Below are 8114 nucleotides of genomic sequence, written 5' to 3'. Positions count from 1 at the left end.
GAAACTAAACTTGACTAAAGAATCCTTGTCACAAAGTCAGCAAGCAGTAAAGGGTTGCAACCTCCAACAGCCTTGAGTTCTAAGAACCAATAAATACTAACAACTCAATTCATGAGATTTGTTCAATGGTTGTCGACAAGCGCCATGACAAATATGTACACAGCTCACAACCTTTCTATCCCTCAAGTTCGATTTCGACTTCTACCTATCAGAGAATCACCGTCAAACTCTGTGTCAAGGTTATTGATTATTCAAGCGTTTCAATACCGGCTTCGTGAATCTGTCCGCCATAGAAATTGATCAGTGGTCGCCTCTGAATTATGTATACATGTTGTTAAAAGGATTTGATGTAGTTTGGACGACGTCCTGCTTTTGAAGCTTTCCACATAAAGCTCTTCTGTCAACCATGAAAACTGATGGCATCAATATTCAAGATGCAGATGTCGTCTTTATCAAAGGTTTCACTTTAATATTGCGTTCCTCGGTTTCATACACCTCTAAGAAGAGTTTAAAATTCGCATTCCGCTTTGTCGGGACGAATGCTTGTCGGGACAGCATGGTTGCATTAGGTGTCCGACATTGAAAACGTTGAGTCTTTGATAAAAAGCATATTCATCGAATGGAAGACAATGAGGGTCATGTGACCCCAAACAACCATCCCATTAGGATATAACGTTCTACAAATCTCGAATAGAACTGAATAATGAAAAGATCCTATTCAAAGCTGGGAATCACGGTCGAGCCATCATGGAGTGAGTGCAGCTTTTTATCATATGGCTTCTGATCACACCGTTGTTGTGACCCAGCTTGGAATATGTCACATCCCCTGACTGCTCTAAGTTGACTTATCAAGAGGAACACATTGTTTGTATCCCTTGATTAAACAACGCGAGTCTGGTGGTCAACTTTTCAGGAACATTTTACAATCACTGGTCAGGCGAAAATTTCACTTGCTTTCATGTCTGTGAATTGTGACAAGAATGGGCAGAAAATAGCGAGAGCAGTACCCATGATTCCAAGCATGTATGCTCCAGCCTATCAGACACTGGCCTGAGTAGTAGGCAGAAGACATGTTGCCGCAGTACTCGCGGAAGGACTTGGAGCCCAGTCCCAATGGGTAGATCAGGAGCCCAGCTAGCATTATTAATACTGCAACAGAAACAAATATAGTAATTAAACAAGTGAAATACTTGACATCCTACTTAGATAACAGTTACGTTTGTGGTAGTACATTTTAGCAAGACGTACGCATAAGGACATCAATCATGTTCCTATCTTGGCTCATCTCCTTCTAGAAGCTAATGAGTCAAAATTTCTTCTCGGCTTGCCAAAATGAAACCAATGACCTTACAATCTTCAAGCATGTTATTGTCTGATGTCGTTCTATAATAGTAAAGAAATAATTGTTTGCATACAGATTCATGGAGACAACAGACTATGTGCAAGATGTTAGGACAAATATGATGATCTCAATTTTCCAACAGTAAATATTTATTTTTACGTCAAGCAATTGTCTAGCATCACAAGCCTTGGTTGTCGACTGCTCAGAACTTTCCACATAAAGTCGAGCAAGCTATTACTACAAAGATTTCAAAGCGTGTTGTACGACTCCTGCTTAAAAGTTGTTTTATGGCTGTTATATTCGAGGCCCGAATGCACTTTTAAAAACTTTCATGGTGCACTTGTGGAAGATGTTTCCAAATTTGACGCGTCACTAACAACGGATCATGTCTAAACTCACTCACTCACTCATCTTTACTATCTGCATCGCTGACAAAGTCCCTTTCGACGTCAAAAATATTTCAGTCGTAAAATGTCGACATTACCCCTCTGATTTCATCCACTCACTCACTCAGTCAACCTTCCCATATGGATCGTTAACACAGTCCTATTCAATGTCAAGATCTTTCAGTTGTAAAATGTCGAAGTTCCTCCTCAATCCAACCGCTTGCCCTAATGGAATGGCATACGTAATGCAATGTAGAACCAACGGGAGCTGGTCAATGCCATACGTCTGGTCATTAAGCTGCCAAGTAGATACAGTTTCGGATTCGACAACAGACAGAAGGTCACCGATCCAGCACCGCAATACTTTATTACACCACAGATGCCAACTAGACGTGTAGCCGAATAATTAAATCAAACCAATCAGCTGATCCACAGAGCCTCCAGACATAAGCATACTTGATATACTATACATCAGTCTGGCAGAGATCGTCAAAACAACTGTTCAGTTTTCCGACATATCAACGCTGCCAATACAATCCCAATCTGATTCGAGGAGTAATTGTTTCCGTGTCTTGTGTCTGGCTGAAATCTAACCTCGATGGATGACGCGTCTATAGTGTTCGTTTTCTGACTGTGCCATTGTCAGGCAGCATCAGCTATAAACACCTTCATCAGTGCCATTCTATACATACACTGGCATGGTAACAGGTTTACGGTTGGCATCTGATTCAATTTGCTTGAGTTCAAGCTGTTGCTGAACTCTCGGTTCGAACGTGCTTCTTGAATCAGTGTAGAACATAGGAATATTGATTGATGGCAATGGTATTAGTTATTTAAAGGCCAATGTGTTGTGTCAATAACATATTACATTGGATTCAGTTCAGATGCATTGTCTAGTTTCCTTGAGGTGAGACAGGATGAAGCGTAATGTTGCGTTTGAGATTATTAGATTATATAGACGTGTGTGCTTATGTCTGTGCGTTTGTGCGTTTGAGTGACATTTACCAGAGTTTGGTGCTCACACTATCAACCCTGTTACCTCACCCACAGCCCATTTTACCCGCATAGCTTTACCACTGCCATAAAACCATCCACAAAACATGGCGATCGATGACGTCGCCGCCGATGTGGACGTTATAACACAACATCAGCAACCCGTCACCAGCCTTATAAGCCTAGACGGCCTACATGTCTCGTCTCAACCATCCGGCCATCATCTTATTAAAGACTTCGAAATAATTTACAAGTTCTAATTTGACTTCTTCATAATAACTGCCGCTGCCATTTTCACATGGTATTTCTCTGCTCTGTGTCAAATGTGATATTTAGACAAACTTTTGGACTACTAGTAGTACTTTCCTTTTTGTTAGGGTGACTGTGTATTTAAAGAGATTCCCAAAACCACACTAATTAAGTCGGGCTTTGAAAGTCGGTTCCTGAGAACAGGAAAAAATCGCCTGTGCCTGTTTGCCGACTGATTGTAAACAATTTTGTTTTATAGAAACCGAATTTAATCTAAAATTATACAAAAACACATTTCATTAATTACTAATTAATTGACAGCTTAGAGTGGGAGGAAGTTTGATTTATTTCAAATGATATTGTGTTTCTGTTTTGCATCAAAAGATCAAAGATATTGCTCCCATATATTCTGTCTCTAACAAAATCACAAGCAAACCACAAAGAATGTCATAGTTTTATATTTTCATACATTGAGGACCCGTGAAGATCAGGGTTAAAACCGATCAACAAAAACACATGCTTGTCGTAAGATCATATTTAAACGATAGGGTGGTCAGGCTCGCTGACTTGGTTGACACATGTCATCGTATTACAATTGCCCATGCTATTGATCACTGGATTGTTTGGGCCAGACTCGATTATTTACCGACCGCCGCCATATAGCTGGAATATTGCTGAGTGCGGAGTCCAACAACAAACACCAGACATTCACTCATTCACATCACGACACATAATTGCCTCAACAATATATTTCCTCCAAATAGAGAAACCAAATATACACTCAACCCGCATATTTCTTTTCAGATCTCATAGGTGAACAATTTTTTCTGCTTTTAAACCTCCAAAACGGCTATAAAACGACTATAAAATTAGCGGTTGTTTGATCTATCGGAATTCACGATTTCTAGAATTAATACATAACACACTTTACATATATCCTGACAGTTTTATGAGTGCTGGATGTACGTTTAGCTGACTTGATTACATGTAAGATGTTCAAGCAATTTCCAGGCACTTGCAGGGTGTGAGAACCTCAAGATCAAATGTCTAGATGTGGCGTCAATATATCCCAGTGATTGCTGAATATACGAGATTCGACTACGAGTAATGCTTCATCGCGTCTTCAGAGGTCGTAAATCCCCAAAACTGTCATCTGACCTTAACGTTCGGGTTTTCAACAAACACAAACCATCCACTTTTATACCAAACACAAAAACTGCAGTAAATCAAACTTAACAAGGTATTCGCACGCATGGCTTTATTAACCGTTTACTGACTGTAGTCGAGTAAAAACGACTCAGGTTTGATATATTCCCCAGGCGAGTCATTGTAAAAATTACATATCATGTTCTGTCGATGAGGCTCGTCAACGATTACTTGCACGCAATACACGTTACGTTTATTCCACGTTAAAACAAATCGTTATTCTTCTCACGCAAGCCTTAAAGTGTTGTGCAAAAAGGAAATTTGAACGTTAAGATCTTGTGGGAATATTGACTGTTAAAGCATCGTTATGTAGCTGTCAAGGTGCATTCCGCTTTGAAGGATGGTGGATGAGGCACCTCAAAGTAGTTGACGTCGTTGGCGCGAACCTTTCAAAGTACGTTTAGCTGGAAATCTCTGTGAAGTGGGTTTTTGTCAAACGCACATTCTACTATGTAGGGATAAAACGTCGGTAATCTCATCACAACGCCGTTGGAGGAGGCAAATCAAACAATAGGCGATGCGCGGAGTTCGCCTGACGTGGTTTGATATCCAATATTATTGGATTGAGGCAAGATATTAAATCTTGACATGGCATCAGTTTTATGATCATATCACTTGGAACACAGCAGTATATGTTTGAGAGGGAAGATAACATGTCGATCGGCTGACTTTATTGTTGATGAGGATGAAGAGATCGCCATACCGACATTGATACTTTCTTTAACATTTTAATAACATGATTTCATGTGCTTAGATGTTTTGTGGCTGGCGGTTTTATGTTCACGATTGGATATCAAAAGAGTCTTTCGTCGATGGAGATGTTGAGTTGTCCTGAGGTATTGTGGATGTAATGGGGTTGGTCTACCTTGGGGTAATGTTTTGAAGTTCAACAGTGAGCGAGTTGGTTTAAACGGGAGGTGAATTGGGGTTCAACGTTGCCTTCGTGACTATTTCACTTATTTAAGTGAGTGAGTATGGTCGTACACCGCCTTTAGCAATGTTCCAGCAATATCATGGCTCGGGGACACAAGCAATGAGCTTCACACACTGTACCAATCAAGGGAAATGAACACGGGTCTTCGTCGTGACGTGCGATAGCTTCACCCACTAGGCTACCCCAACTCCTATCCACGTATTTAGTAGCGGGGGTTGTTCAGCGAAGTGTGTGTGTGTGTGTGTGTGTATGTGTGTGTGCCTGCGTGTGTGTGTGTGTACGTGTGTACGCGTTGCACCCTGTAGTACTTCAGACAGGTTTATATTGAATAGTTCAGTGAGATGCAATGTCGCAATTTAACATTGTGCCTCTCTCAACACATTGCACTTATTCCGTGGCGTCCAGCCCTTGATATATCACCTTAAAGCCGAGCACCAGGTTAGGTATCAACAAGCATCGTCTATTTGTATCACTCGACCAGGGATCCATGTTAAATGATATCTTCAAATTATCTAATCCTGGCAAACCATTGGTTGATAGCATGAGCTCATGTCCAAGCTGTTGTACATTTTATAACCATTCCGTCCTCATGTGTGAAACGGGTGAGGCTGATAGACCCTTAAGGAAATGAGCTGGTGATATATTCTGACCTAGACACTACAACAAGAGTAACTAGGACACCAGGCCAGATTATTAACCGTTCGTGCTCGGCGAAATAAAACTACAAACTATAGTCTGTTTGCAGTGAAAACGTACCGATGAATTTCACTCTGAACAAAAAAGTAAAATCGATTAAAGCGAAATTAAGATTGCGAATCCTCATAATTTTACCTTGCCAATTCAATTCAAATCTCAGAATTTTATTCAACGATCATGGTTTCAAATCGCTTTTATTGGTCTGTATTACAAGGGGGTAAGCACATTAGATGAAACACCGAGAACAAGTAGGGCTGGTCTAAGTTAACGCTCATCACGTACCGCACGTGCATTTGTTTCACTGTTCCATCTACTGCGCTTACCCCCTTGTAATACAAACCAATAAGAGCGATTTGAATCTATGATCGTTTGTTAAACAACTTTTATCCTAAGTTGAATAAAACTCTGAGATTTAAATGTTCATTTGGAAAGGTAAAATTATGAGGATTCGCAATCTTAATTTCACTTAATTTGATTTACTATTTTGTGAAATTCATCGGTACGATTTCACTGCAAACAGACTATAGCAATTCCCAACGTAACAGATCCATCCATGCGTGGCTAACTAACATCTGCAACTTAAACATCACATATAACAGTAAAACACCAAACCACAATTCCATTTGTCTAGCTGTTAATGTTTCCTAATGTATTGGTTCTAAACAATCAAGGCAGGGAAACAGCTTTTTCGTAATTCATCTAAACGATTAACGACAACCAACGTGCTTTTAAGCACGGATGTAGTGCGCCCAAATTGCTGTAAATTTGGACAAGATAAAGCGATACCGGACAGGCTGCTATTACTTCAATGAAGGTTACTCTCAGAGCCTTTCTGTCATCCATCATGCAAAACCTGGAATGGCTCCTCACAACACTGCTAGCAACAAACCCTGTGATGAGATTTCGACACGCCATGCATCTGAAAACGAGGCTAAGGAGAAGCAACCGCCTAATACACTGCTAAATTAATTTGACATTAGAGTACAAGTAATATTTAAAGCAGTAATCAAATAATCTATTTAATTGCGTGCTTCATCTGGTAGAAAATACCGCCCATTTCATCTTTCAACACTATGCTATGACTCACACAAAGAGCAATAAGACGAGAGCAGCCCATCCCGTGATTATGCCGCCATATTTTCTGACCCGTATAACTCTGCAATTAAATGTTTCCCCTGCTCCCGAGGACTGCGCATGCGCAACAACAGGATTATTAAGACCGGCTTCATTTATACGAATGTTTCAATTCGTCTGAAAATGATCAGTATAATGCGATTAAGAAGTGTGCGCTTTGATAGCGAAACAGTCAATCATTCACAGACAATTAACAAGCAGCTTTCATCGGCGGGTAAACACGTTCAACAGATTCAGCAGGGTGTGTAGTGCCAATATGACATTATATTCCCCAAAACATGTCATTGCGGTAATTATGGTGTGTTTTTAACATAAGTTGATGAGCATATGATAAATTCGGTACACGTGTAAAATATTTTAACCATGGATATGAGTGGATGAGGAATTCGTCTTTTTTCAGAGTTTCGAGTAGGCATTTTGTGTTCGAACTTGATGATGAAAGTTAGGCAATCCTTGAAAAATAACTGACGAATACTTGAACAACTACATCACGTCACAGGGTCGGTGAGTTAGCACAGTGGTTAAAGTGTCTTTCTCGTGTGCAATGTGTGAACCTTATTTGTGGTGTGCCCCGCCGTGATATTGCTGGAATATCGCTAAAAGCGCCGTAAGTCTATACTCACTCACTCGCTCATCACGTCACAAAACTGATAACCTGCGTGATTCCCGGACACCCCGTTACGACGATCGTAAATTTCATACATTAAGACAAACTTACGACAGTCAGAGAGTTACCGTTAACTTGCAAGAACAACTGTGCTTCAAGATGGGTTTGCGGGTTTCCTGCACCTTATTCTAGGTGGTAATGAATATGAGAAAGATCCCAGTTGTCTTAAACAGATGCCAAAACAAACACCATTGTGGATTTAGAGTTGTTTTTTTTATTGTTTAATTGTTGTTCATCGCTGCACTCAGCAATTTCCCATCTATATGGCAGCGGTCTGTGATTAATCGAGTTCTGGCCAGGCAATCCAGTGATCAACATCATGAGCATCGACGTTTGCAGTTGGGATACGATGACGTGTGTCAACCAAGACAGCAAGCCATGGGTTTAGAGTGGCTTCACGTGATTATACGTATCTATGCAGTGAAAGTAAACAACATCATTTTGACAAACGATGACTTAATGCATATTGTGACTGATGCTGCGTGTTTGATACAAGGAGCAACAGGC

The 8114-nt window shown here is 40.4% G+C and overlaps 1 protein-coding gene across 2 annotated transcripts in view; it reads right to left on the bottom strand.

The window, feature by feature from the left end:
- Window positions 1-1073: 1073 nt before the first annotated feature.
- Window positions 1074-8114, bottom strand: part of LOC124266715 (transmembrane protein 211-like) — a 30833-nt gene continuing 23792 nt past the window's right edge. Inside the window, exon 4 of one of the 2 annotated variants that reach the window (XR_006895836.1) lies at window positions 1074-1149. The gene's annotated coding sequence lies outside the window, so the exon portion shown is untranslated. Of the gene's footprint in view, window positions 1150-6671; window positions 6726-8114 lie in introns of those variants that run through there. The other variant, XR_006895839.1, reaches the window with a different exon arrangement.

Source organism: Haliotis rubra, unplaced genomic scaffold, assembly GCF_003918875.1.
Source record: "Haliotis rubra isolate DU_JTF1 unplaced genomic scaffold, ASM391887v1 Scf100, whole genome shotgun sequence".
Classification (NCBI taxonomy): Eukaryota; Metazoa; Mollusca; class Gastropoda; order Lepetellida; family Haliotidae; genus Haliotis; species Haliotis rubra.
Note: the sequence above shows the minus strand (reverse complement) of the source record. Positions and strands in the feature narration are given on the sequence as shown.